Below are 14,526 nucleotides of genomic sequence, written 5' to 3' on the forward strand. Positions count from 1 at the left end.
TTCAAAGTCTTTGATTTTTTTCTATTCTTTTTTGTCCAGAGCCATAAAAAACATCTATGTTTCTGCTTGTGTAATTTTTGCTTCATATTTACTTGAAAGTAATTACCACTTGTAAACAATTATGATCATTCCTACCAGGGTAAAAAAGTGTGATGAAAAACAAGAATTGTTCGAGAAACAAATACATTTATAATTTATACCTGCACGACAATGCTGGAAAAAAACTTTAGAATTTGTTATTGTGAAGAAAATAGTTGTTTACTGGTCAAGGGCAAACATTCTATCAAACCAAAAATCACCAGAAGTAATTTACTCTTCAGAGGATAACAGTGAACAAAAACTGTTGTCTGAAAAGCAACAATGTAATGTGATTTTCAGACTTCTTAGATCTGCACTGCATATACTATGTTGAGCAAAGGGTTTTCAAGATCTTGAATGGTTAATATCTTTATATATTTTGAATGGTTTGACCTTTGACCTTTTGACCTCCATCTCAAAAGGGGTCATTTACTTACTAAGGGGTACCAGTGTACATGTACTAAGTTTCTTGTCTGTCAAGCAAAGGATTTTTCAGACATGGAATGAGTAATACTTGGTCTATGATTGTGAGAGATAGCTGTTAAGCAACGTTAATCTTCCTTTTCCCTAATGGAGCATAAAATGTTGAAATCCTGTATTTACTCCCTAAAGTGCTTAAAATATGATTAAAACTTTAGGTAAACAATATGCTGCTATGTCTCAACATCAAAATTTAGTTACTTTAAATACTTTACTGAACTAAAAAAGTTAATATATTACTAATTGAAGGTTAAATAGAGATTTCTCAATAGTTTGGGCATATTTCGTTGCCATGGCAACAGAAAGAAGGTTTTCATTATCATTTTCAGAAAGCTCGCAAAACGTACTTTCAGAATGGATATACATTGGTATTTACAAAAATTACAAGAAATACCCGAAAAAATGCATTAAAATCTTGATATCAATTGCTCTAAAAATGCTAAAAATCTTTGCCATGGAAGGGGTTAACCGGTTATAAGAATAGAAAGTTTACAAATGAAAACTTTAAGTCATCTCGTTTATCATAAAGCTTGGCTAATTAAAAGATACAAATATAATACAGATGAATCGGACTGTGTGGTATGTTTTATTGCAAGCTCACATGAATATATCGTATCGACACAAGAATGTAGCGCAGAAAAACCATTATCAAACTACAGACAAGACAGGAGTATTTCATTGGTGAGGTGTAACCCCGTGCCCGGGGTACTTCAGTATGGGGCTTATTAGATTGATCAAATCTCCAATAAAGGAGATATATTTCAGTGTAACCAGTAAACATTGTATGGCATAACCTGGTAATTTGTTATTTGGTAATCCTTGTTGATTTGGTAAGACAAATCCTTTCGTATTAATATTAACAATAAACACGTTCTAGGACGGGGTACAATAACCTTACCCCCCCCCCCCCTAATTAATAAGAATCTTCCATATCTCCATGACCAATGAAAGAAAAAGTGAGCAAGCTCACATACCCAACGCTCCCCCAGAAGTCGAAGTGCTCAAATTCCCGGAAAAAATTAAGGAATTGGAAATTCCTGGTAATATGCACATCTACATATTGTGTCATATATCTGCAAAGTTTGTGCGCGACGGTTTATGAGGAGTTGTGCTGAAAAACTATTCAGCTCTATATTCAAGATATAGCCAAAAATCTAACTGTAAACGTGCGAAAATTCCTAGAAAAAATTAAAGGAATCGAAATTTTCTGGTAAAATGCATATTTATACAATATGTCCTAAATATCTACAAAGTTTGACGAAATTGTGTGCAGCGGTTTATGAGGAGTTGGGCTGACACAAAAAAAAAAAAAAAAAAAGGACTGACACTCTGACGGACGGGACAAAAACAAACCTCACGCAACTTGTTGCCTGGGGTATAAAAAGGAAATCAACGTGGTCGTCAGACACACGATAAAACGGTAAATTACAATCATATCATACAATGAACTGTAACATTAGTTAAATGTAATAAACATGCATAATAATTGCTGATTTAATAATGAAGGTTCATATTTTTACGTATCCATGCGTTCAGAGTCTTTTTTACACCGTGGGAAACTTCATCGTCTGAAGCCACGGTTAGGAGACCGCATATAGTTCCCTCCTACCCGTGGCTCCAGAATGGGAGAGGATCATACATTTTTGCCGTAGTTTGCGACGATGGGAAACTAGCTCCTTACCAAACATGAAAATGTAGGATTTACCAAACGTGAATAATAGGAATTTCCAAACATCGTTTACAGTAAATTTGGTAAACTTTAACAGTTAAAATATATTTGCTGTAAGAGAACGCATGTACATATTATGCTGAAATATAAAAATTGAATTATATTATCAAAATATAATGTATTCATATAGATAGTAGAGGAAGGTCTCAAACATTTCACATTATCGCCTCCTATGAAAATTGTTCGTCTTCGAATAAAAATACTACATAAACATAAACTTACTAAATCCTCTTCGTGCTTTGAGATAAAGCTACACCGAGGATCACTATCTCTGTCTGTCTGCTGACATTGAATTGACTGTGCCATGCCCCAAGTCCATCCATGATCCTTCATTTCGTTTTCAACTGACCGTCGACATGTCTCTTTTGGTCGCCCCCTGTTTCTCTTTCCTGGTGGAGTCCATCTTAAAGCTACCCTTGGTTTCATTCTTATCACATGATCAATCCTTTTCTATTGTTCTTTTTTAATTTGGAAAGATTCAGCAGTTGTGTGCGTTCTTTCATAAAGCTCTTCATTGCTGATTTTGTTTGGTCAGAATATCTTGGGTATTCTACGGAGATATCTAGTTTGGAAGGTATGTAGTTTTTGAGTTTTGATGTGGTTTGTCACCTTCCTTAACTCAGATCGATTAATGAGTATTCCAATGACATTTGCTTTAAATATCCTTATTTTGTTTTTTTTTATTATAAATTTCCAGATGTTCAGTAGGTTGGCAAGGTGGATAAAGTTTTTGCAATTCTATTTTCGACGTCCATGGTGGAATCTTCATTGGCTGTGATCCTACTGCCAAGGTATATAAAATTGTCTACTTCTATTCTGTTGTTGTTATTGTTTGCTGTAACTTCCGTATCTATCTTTGAATATATCTTCATTAACTTTGTTTTGATTACATTTATATTTAGTCTAATATTTTTATGACCTAATGGGAAGGAATTGTTGGATGGAATTTTTGAATTTTGTGATCTGCTTCTCAGTTATATAGATGTCGTGAAGAAGGCCATATTTAGTTGATTTTGCCAGGCCTTCGGTATGTCAATAGACTCTACCCGATGCATTTGTACGGATGTCTGTGTCTAGGTCATCAGTTTTGCTTTGAATATCCTTATATCACTGTTCTAGTAAAGCTATGTCATCTGCAATGATAAGGATATGGAAATAACGAACAGTATTCAATCTCAACGTCCATTAAACAAATATACAAAACAAGAGCAGAGCAAACACGGACCTCCGAAACATCAGAGGTGGGATCAGGTGCCATGGAGGAGTGAGCATCCCCTGCTGACCGGTCACACCCGCCGTGTGCTCATTGTCATAATCAGGAAATAACGGAAAAAATCCGTAGTCAATTCAGTGTATAAATAATGGACTAACAATTGGTATGAAAAACGTCAGTCAGCATTTCATTCAATGATAAATTGTATTTGCTGACAAGGTCATTGTATCGACCATAGAATTTACGAAATGATGACTTTAAACGAGACTGTTGATATTCTTGTTTCATCAACTTGCTTGTCAATAATTTACCTCGTTTAAGAAATTGTTCATACGTAGAGCATGCTCTTGCGTATCGAATCAACTGAGATATAAATACTCCGTATGCAGGTGATGAAGGTATATTGCTGCATAAGTAAGGGAAGTTGACGATAGAAAAGTTAAAGTCATCACGTTTATCATATAGCTTGGTTGTTAGATTACCATTTGTGTCTTTTTCAAGTAAAATATCCAAGTATGATATACTTAACATTTTAAGATAGAATAAAAGTAAAATAAGTGCAAATCGCAATATAAAACCCATATATATATATATATATATATATATATATATATATATATATATATATATATATATATATATATATATATATTATCAATTCAATGCACAATGATGAACGTTTCGCTCAGATGAAGAAACATTGACAGGTAATGTATGAATCATCACACATACTTATATATTTATGTACAATATATACAGGTATAAATCAGCCAAACTTTAACACGACCTATTACAAACTTAGATAAATCAAAATATTTCATAAAATCCACCCCCTCCCAAAGCATATTTTAAGTAACTTTAAATCGTAACAAATACCCTTGAAGGTAATAAAGTCTGTTATTTCTTACACATTACCTAACCAGGTTAAATCCTCATAAGTTAAAGTCTGTTTTGCAGTGCACTGAATTCCTTTATCCTTGCAATTGTGAGATGTAGATGTTGACGATTCTGAACTGGTTTGGATTCCTACTTATTTGGTTATTCGGTAAAAGGGGTCCCTAGTCCAGGTGGCGGAAAGCTGATAGGCAGTTCCTTCATGGAGCGTTACTCTTTCCATTCTTTGGATGGATCCATATTCCACTGGCACGTGGTCCATACCCCTGATCGCATACTTGTTTGCCTTCTCCCTGGCGTCCTACAAGATCTGGCCAACTCCAGAAGTGAACATTGAGGAAGGAGCGCCAGCGAAGAAAACAGAGTCACTGTCGGTCCTAGGTGAAGGAATTTCATCTAGGCGTCGCAAGTAATAAACTGGAGTTGCCTGAGCAGGCACACAAGCGCAAAAAGCAGCTAGTTATGATGAGGGAGGCAACTCGGATGGAACAGAGGGCTCCGGATGAGATGAGACAATAGTCACTGAAGAATTCGAAGGAAAACATGTAGTGATACACACAGAGGTACATGTTGGGGGGACTCGCACAGAACAAGAAGGTCCAACAGGCGCAGATAGCGGACAGTGGACGCAGACGGAACATCATGTGAGCTAGTTGAAACGGTGACTTGAACTCGTACAGGGAAAGACTTGAACTGGTCCTTTCACATAAACAACAGTTGATAAGCATTTGTTTGGCCAGAATATCTTGCGTATTATACAGAGACATCTTGTGTGGAATGTATCTAGTTTTTGATTGATGTTATTTGTCACCTTTCTTAACTCAGATCCCTTAAGGACTCCAATGACATTTGTTTTGATTATCCTTATTTTGGTTTTGGTTCTGATAATTGAAGATTACCAGATGTTCCGTAGGCTGGCAAAGGTGGCAGGAGTTTTGGTAATTCTATTTTCAGCGTCATGGTGGAATCTCAATTGGCTGTGATCTTACTGCAAAGGTATATAGAATTGTCTACTTACTAGTATTCTATTCTGTTGTTGTTTGCTTTAACTTTCGTATTTATCTTTGATTATGTCTTTATTAAATTTGTTTTAATTACATTTATATTTAGTTTTAGGTTTTTTGCTATACTTGACCTAATGAGGAGGAATTGGATGGAATTTTTGAATTTTGTGATCTGCTTCTCAGTTATATAGATGTCGTGAAGAAGGCCATAATTGGTTGATTTTGCCAAGACTTCGGTATGTCCATAGACTCTACCCGATGCATTTGTATGAAGGTCAGTGTCTAGGTTATCAGTTTTGCTTTGACTATCCATATATCTAAGAAAAGCTAAGCCATCTGCCATGTCTGCAGTGTTACAATTAACATTTAAAACTAGAATTAAAATACTATCACTGCAGAGCTTCCGAAAACGTTTTTTTTTTTTCTTTCAGTCATTCGGACTGATGACATGGTGTATTTTACCGGTCCGAAGCAAATTCTATCAGTCCGAATAAATTTTAATATACTAGTAATTACAAAAGAAGTTTTTCATACCGTACTGTTTTTCAGTGTTGTATATGTACATAGCAGGTGAGTTAAGTATTTTAGAAATAAATAAATTCAATGGTATTTAATAATTTATTTCAAAATTCTCTTTCTATTTCCATTTCTCTGACAATTTCTCTAATTCTGTTCTCATTTTCACTTTCATTCTGTTCAAATTCAGACTCGCACTCTGATTCACTCTCATTTACAGCCTCACTGTGACGTGTCTCAGCATCTTGTTCAATATCAATAATATTTGATTCAGTGTTCTCAATCTCAGTTTCAGTCTCTGTAACAGTCTCAGCTTCTGCATGCACCTGCTCCCTTTTCTTAAATGCTGATCTTTTGTAGGAGGTTCTTTTATTTCCTGTCAACTATAAAAAGAATATACTGGGTTTTCTCATAATCTGAAATGAACACTGATGTGAAAACAACTTTTTTTTATTTCATACCATCCATCTGTCAATTGCTGGCTGAGGATCAAAGTCCATAATTTGTGCTGATTCCAGTCGGATGACCATGCAGTCATTCAGATGTTGGTTGCTTAGACGATGTCTTCTCTCTGTTTTCAATAGTTTCATCTGAATGAAGGCAATCTCGTTAATCATACTTGTTGGTGGTAAACTCAGTACTAGATCAATGATGTTGAGAACATTTGAGACTCCACAATCAGAGAAACTGTTGAAAACATCCTCCCAGCTCACATCGAGTAACTTTCCTGAAAACCTGGAGAAAAGTAATAAAATCTTTTTCAATAATCTATTAGTCATAAATTTGTTGTTTTTATTTTTCGTTAAATTGATATGATCTTGCAAATCCCATCTGAATGAAAAATGAAATACCTCTTGTAGACTAACCTTTTTAGTGTCTGCCACTCTCCCATTAAGTCATCGTTATTGGAGTTGACCTGGTCCAATGTACATTGAAAGAACTTGGATATTGTGGAGACCTCCTGAACACCAAATTCTTAAAATAATTAAATTGATAAATCCTATTTATTAATTTTTCTTCATATGAATTAGAACATTTCCATAAAATTGATGAGTCACAAAAGTTGTACCTTCGCTTTCTGATTTGTATTGTTAATATGGTATCTGTTAATCAACTGAAAAAAAATAATCAACAATGAATAACAAAAAAAAAATTAAAAATAAAAGAATAAAAGACAACCTGGCTACTAATCCATTTTTCAACCCCGTCATGTTAGATGCGCCATCACTTCCAAATCCTACAATTTTTTGTACATGACGATGATCATTTAGCCCATTTTCATTCAACATTCTTTCCACAAATTTAAAAAGGTCTTAGGAACTGGTGGATTCTGGCTCCCCTATGCTTAGGAAGATTGTCGTAAATTTTTCACGGACTGAAAATCGAATAAATATAGTCTCTTGTTCACCTGTACTCCCATCAGTACTTCCATCCATTGTGAGTGAAAAAAAAATTAACAACATCCATCATTTTTTTTTCCATTTTCTCCTTTTCACAACCTGAAATGTGTTCAAGAAATGTCGTGGCAGCTTTTTGATTATTGTAAGTGTTTCCGTGGCAAATCCCTTTTGCTTCATCAAGTTAATTCAGCCAAATGAAATCTGATATTGGCCTGTTGTGTTTGATTAACACATGACTATTTCTGAATTTGTTTTCAATTTGGTTTCTTACAGAATTGTTCATAGAAATTACACTTTCTTGTGCAACTATTTCTCGATTTTGTGCCGCTATACGTGACTTTGTAATCTCTAGCGATTTTAAGTAAACAGAAGAAGTTTCATTATCCGCCACTGTTGAGAAACGAAAATTCTAAGATCCAGAAGTAAAGGTAGATTTCGGAAAGGACCTTGTTTGTCCTACCTCTATGCAGATAGAGCATGTCATGCCCTTTTCTTCGCTGTACTTTAACCATTCCCTTTCTCTCTGCCATTCTTCTTTAAACTCTCGCACCCGACTTTCCTCGTATTTCTTTTTATCAATCACCGTATTCTTTTCTGGGGGGGGGGGGGGGGCTTTACGTTTTCTACCAGGCTTTGAACCTGGCACAAACCTGATAGGCCATGACATGGCGTAATGTTTACAAGCGCTTAACAGATATTATTAAAAAAATATCTTTCTAAAACGTTTTTGAGATTACGACGTCGAAAAGACAAAACCTCTCATGGTAGAGCGAAAAAAATCAGGATTGTTACGTCAGCAACAATCGTCAGGCGGACCGATAATTTAGCGAGTTCTATCGGACATTTCGATTTTCTATCGGTTTTGCCGGTAGGACCGATAGTTTTCGGAAACTCTGTTATCACTGCATGTAACAATATACCATACACACATATACATTATTTTTTCTTCAAAAAATTAAGTCATGAAGGTTCACAGTGATGTACGTTTCACACAGATGAGGAAATAGTGACAGGTACAATATGTAATATATGAATTACCCCACATTAATAATATATCTAAATACAATACTGTAAACCAACTTTTATTCGCGACGACTTAATTTCGCGATGAACCGGGGATACACTAGTTCGCGATTAATTTTCGCGATCAAGCCTATTTTGAATTTATAGTTATGAGGCACAAAGACTTTAAAGACCGGTTCGCGGCGAGAAGTATTCGCGATGATGGGGCTGTCGCAAACCTTGCGAAAATTTCTAGCAGGCGAATAAAAGTTGGTTTACAGTATATACAGGCTTAAAAATAGCAAAACTTAAACATGATCCATTACAAAAATGTTCATAAAATTTTCAGATAAATCAAAATTTTTCATAAAATCCACCACTCCCGTAGCATACTCAAGTCAAAGTAACTTTAAATCGAACAAATACCCTTGAAGATAATAGAGTCTGTAATAATTTGCACATTACTTAACCTGATTAAATCCTCATTAGTTAAAGTATGTTTTGCAATGCACTATTTCTTTATCCTGGACAATGCTGATCTGGTTTTTATTCCTACTTATTTGGTTATTCGGTAAAGGAGACCCTTCATCCGGGTAGCGGAAAGCCAATAGGTAGTCTCATCAGGGAGCGTTACTCTTTCTGTTCTTTGAATGGATCCAAATTCCACTGGCACGTGGTCCAAACTCCTGAACGCACACTATCTTGCCTTCTCCCTGCCGTCCTTCAAAATGTGCCCAACTCCAGAAGTGAACATTGAGGAAGGAGAGCCAGTGAAGAAAAAACAGGGTCACTGTCGGTCCTAAGTGAAGGCATTTTGTCAAGGTGTTGCAAGTAATAATCCGGAGTTGCCCGAACGGGTAAACAAGCGGAAGAGGCAGGTTCTCATAAGGGAGGCAACTAGGATGGAACGGCCAGTTCTGGATGAGGTGATGAGGTATTAGTCACGGAAGAAGCAGAATCAATAAGGGAGGCATCTTAGTTGGAACGGCGGGCTCTGGATGAGATAAGACAATTGCCACTGAAGAATTCGAAGTAAAACAAGTAGTGGTATTAAAGTGGTAGACACAGAGGTATTTGTGGGCTTGCACAGAACAACAGCCGCAGGTGGTGGAAAGAGGGCCGCAGACGGAACATCATGTGAGCTAGTTGAAACGGTGGAATTGAACTCTTCGATGGGAAGACTTGGACTGGTCCTTCCTCATAATTTTCCTAAGCGGCCCAAGAATTTGTGACTCTTGTATCACATACGAGGGTCGTTAGAAAAGTTCGCGGACACATTGAATTACGGAAAATCTGTTGTGTACTGTGAAGTATGACCTATATCTGAATAAATTCCTACATTTTGTTTATTGGTATGTAAAAAATCAAAAAAAAAATATTATAAAATCTTGAAAATTTACAACGATATTTATTATGAGGTCATGGGATTCACGGAGCAATCACTTGACGTAAGGCGACTGACAACCAGATTTCAACCCGTTAAGCTTTGTCGCAGTTCTATAAATCTTTCATTTCTTCAGATATTTCTTATCTTTTTTCTACTTTGAAATTAAATATCTATATCAAGACATGTTACTTTTCTTTTATAATGTCTTTTGTACTGATTCGGATATTATTGAGATCTTAAAAAAAGTCTATGCAGTTAATCGATCAGGTATGGAAACTATGCAAAACCATATAGGCCCAATACAACGTCCATGCGATACGGGGGTATTGAAGTATCGGTGGAGTTAATCATTCAAAATGTTAATCCTTCTATTTTGAAGCTACAACCATTTGAAACTTGTCCATTGTAGGTGTAGGAAATTTCCGGCAGCATCTCAAACATTTTAATCTATTTAGACATTTTCCAGTCTGCATACACAATTTTTACGTAGTGCAGTCCTCAATGACGTTCCGATTTTTAAGCGTTGATCATTTATAAACGGCTATAAAACAGTTATATACCCTCCAATTTAGTTCAAAATTTCTCCCAGTGACGTTTCATGAATAGCGGCAGGTAAAATATCATAAATCTCTTTGCGCTACAATCGTGCAATTTTAAATTTTAATAATGAGTCTTTGTGATGTAAACGTGCCAAAATGTAGCATGCTCCGTGAAGCAAGTTTTATCAGAATAAAAAAGCTGTATATTTTTCAATAATCACCGGAGAGCACCAAATTCTTGTATATTTATTGGAAAAAATGTAAAGATTTTATCTGGAAAGTTTGACCGGTTTCTTTAATATAGCACGCTGACAATAGAACCTGTCCTCGAACTTTTCTAACACCCCTCGTATCATATCTTTCATATCTGAGGTTATGATCTTACAAGGTTCCAAGAATTTATCAACCTTGGGAGAGTGAAGTAGAGTCATGGGGTATCTATCCATAGCATCATAGCGGGATCTGTGAGGAGAAGGTGGGGAAGTCCTAGAGCCTTTGATCCTGTGCACCCTCTTCAGATGGTTCTTCATTACCAGTGATTACGTAGGGCCGACTCAAACATCAATCCGACATTCTGGAACAGTGTAATCATGAAGACACTGTGAAGTTGTTGAGGGAAGGAGTAATTGTCTTTGTTACATAATATATGTGATGTCCACTGAGTCAAGTCAGCTGACGTCTAATTAAACCCCCGCTCCGAAGGAGAGGGGGGTATACTGTTTTACCCTCGTGTGTCTGTCTGTCCGTCCGTAACAAATTTTCATTGCAGTTTTCTAAGCAACTACTCATTGCAGATGCTTGAAATTTTAACACAATCTTTTCTGAGGCATGCCAAACGGGGGATACATTTTTGATCAAATCCAATGTCAACTTCCTATTTGTGCGTCTGTCCGTTTCATACATAACAAATTTTTCGTCGCAGTTTTCTCATCAACTAATCATAGCAGATGCTTGAGATTTAAGTACACTCTTTGTTCAGGGCATGCCATATGGTGGGATTAATTTTCATATGAATCTGATGTCAACTTCGTGTTTGTTTGTGTATCTGTCCGTAATGGAACTTGTGTATATTAACATGATAGTGTTTATTCACATCAGAGCAGGGGTATTTCTAGTGAGCATTGGCTCACAGATTTTTTGTTGACCCTTGTTTGTATGGTAGTGTTTTATCCGGAAAGGAGCCCCATTGTGACGCTCAGTTGATTCAAATATTTGGCCAGTCGCTTTATAAATTGATGTTAGGTTTGTCTTGGGCAGCGCATGTTTTCCTTGACAAGTGAGAGTAGTTTCACAAGACAATGGAGGGTTAGTTAGGTTTATTTGTGGTGACTGATTCTCCAAACAGGGTAAGAGCAATTTACTTAAATTGATTATGCATGTATTGAAAAATAATCCCACTGCGGGACGTGGGGCTGATCTTTCGGATGAGACTGCATAAACTGAGGCTCTTCTAGCAGTCGATTTTGGCACGAAAAAATCCCTCCCTGCTCTGTGGTCGTAAGTACCGAGTAAAGGACGTCATTTGCAGCTCTCTACCTCCAAGTTGTGGCGTCTCCGTACGATTGAAAAAAACTCTCAAAAGGGTAACAAACAACATAATCGATTTATTGAGATGAGTTTGTTATTCAGAAAAATAGAGGGCCTCCCTAAGAATATCATAGATGAGGAAGAAAAATACTATGAAGAAAAAAGATAACAAGACAACTCCGAATTAAACTTGAATACTGTTCGTTATCTCAGTCTTTTTCATTACATAATATATTTTACTAACAAACACTTAGGTGATTTGCTTGAATAGTTCAGATCTAAAATTTAAAGCGTTTATGACGTATGTCTAACTGCACAATTGCTTTTGTATTATTTTCTCTTTTGGATAATTATCTTCGTAAGATTTCTATTGTTTTCAATATACTTATACTGATTTTTAACATCCCCCCCCCACCCTCTTAATGTACACTTAATCAAAATCAGATGCATGAACAGACATTGGTTCATCAAGTCGAAAAATCCTAATTAATTCTTTTCATTTTTTTCAAATTAATACTATCTGAAAAAAATTAATATAAGAAAGTAATGGTTACTTTAATACATGTACGAAAAGGTTATCTTAAAATAATTTCTATTCGTATTGACTCGGAAAAACGATTTCGTTTTTAAGTGATACGTGAGATTTCAAGCCTATTTGTTGACATGGCAACCTTGGTATAATAAATGATATATTTCTTCAAAAGGAGAAAATAAAAACAGGACAATTCCTCCCATACTTTACAGTAAAATGCTTTCACACAAGTTTCAGCTTTTCTGACCAAGTGATTATCGAGAAGACTATTTAATGACTCCACTATATTTTTGTCTTTATTTGATTATTCCCCCCCCCCCTTTTAAGGCGACTTGCACCTTCATTTGAACAAATTAAACTCCCCTACACCCAAGAATGCTTTGTACCAAGTTTGGTTGACCCAGTGATTCTTTAGAAGAAATTAAAAATGTAGAATGTTTACAGATGGACGGACAAAAGGTGACAAGAAAAGCTCTAAAAAGCATATAAATGTGTAATTAATATTCAATTCCTTTGCTTTATAGCTGTTTAAATATTTCTGCACTTTCTTGAAACTTCAATATATTCATTTATAACAAAATGGCATGCTCGATAAAAATTAAACATTCGGAATATAATACCCCTTGCAACAATGAATGTATTTCTCTTAATTTTAGGATAAATTTTCATTGTCTTCAAATATTTTACATAATCTTTTAATAAGGCAGATGATCATGATGATTACTCTTTATTAATTGTTTTTCTTAACCTAATCCAATGAAATTTTAATATATCCGTTTTATAATCTTAAAAATGTAAACAACTGTTCTTACCTTGAAATGAGAACGTTTTGCTTTAAAAATAAATAACAAGAGGCCTATGGGCCTTATAGTTCACCTGAGTATCATGTAACAACTTTCAAACAATTGAATTTGGTTCGTGTTTTAAACCAGAGGCCATGAAATTCTTTAAATTTCAAAAGAGGTACCATTGCTTATTAGAATTATAAACTACTGTAAATCACTAAATTTTCACGACACCTTATTTTCGCGATAGTCATTGGCTCTTGATTAGCGAGACAAAATTTTCGCGAGTTGTGGTTATTGCTTTATATATCCTTAAGGAATACTATTATACGCGAGAATTAATTTTTCGCGAGCACACTGTCTCGCGTAATTACGCGAAAATAAAGTTCTCGCGAATAAAAAGTGATTTACAGTAAGCATACTTACTCTATTTACTTAATACCCAGAGGTACAGTATTGTGTCATTAGTGATCGTCCAAATTCAAAATGGCCGCCGCTATTGCGCAACTCGCTTGATGAAAATAACTTGGAATAAACAAGAGGCCCATGGGCCTTATAGGTCACCTGAGTATCGTGTAACAACTTTCATATAACTTTGTGTTTTAAACAAGAGGCCATGAAATTTACAATTCATAATTTTGAAAGAGGCACCATTGCTTATCATAAATTAAGCCTGCTTATTCTATCAATTAATACCCAGAGGTTTTTCAGAGTAACAAAGAGAAACTGCACTTCCACTTTATGACCAGTTTTGCACCTCACCCCAAAGGAACCACGGACCATGGTGCCTTATATTTCAAAATTTTGCAAATTTTATCATAAAATGGTTGATTAGTACCAAAGAGCAGATTTCATAGCATAAATTTATTTTCAGACTATGTAACCCCCGCCCCCCGCCCCGAAGGGGGGGGATAAAAAATAACCATTTTGCTAAATGCACCTTTCTTCATCATAAATATATATACTTGGATCATTTGTATAAAACCCAGGAGCAAGGAAAAGCTTTTTCAAAGAATGTATTTCACTATATAATCTATATAGCTTATTCCTAGCACTAGAACCCTTGACCCTGGGGCCATAAAATTTACAATTTTGGAAGAGGCACTCTGGATCATCATAACTATGTGCTTAGTTGGTAAATTTAATACCCAGAAGCGGAGAAGAATATTTTCAAACAATTAATGCATTTTCACTATATAATCAATAGAGCCCCACCCTAACACCAGAACCCCTGTCCCTGGGGTCATAAAATTACAATACTGGAAGAGGCACTCTTGCTCATCATAACTATGCACTTAATTAATTCAATTAATACCCAAAAGCAGAGAAGAAAATTTTCAAAGAATAAATGCATTTTTACTATATATTCAATAGAGCCCCGCCCTAACACCAGAACCCCTGACCCTGGGGCCATTAAATTTATAATTTTGGAAGAGGCAC

The sequence above is a fragment of the Saccostrea cucullata genome, unplaced genomic scaffold, assembly GCF_032062105.1.
Source record: "Saccostrea cucullata isolate Sc308-1 unplaced genomic scaffold, CSIRO_AGI_Scuc_v1 ctg2574, whole genome shotgun sequence".
Classification (NCBI taxonomy): Eukaryota; Metazoa; Mollusca; class Bivalvia; order Ostreida; family Ostreidae; genus Saccostrea; species Saccostrea cuccullata.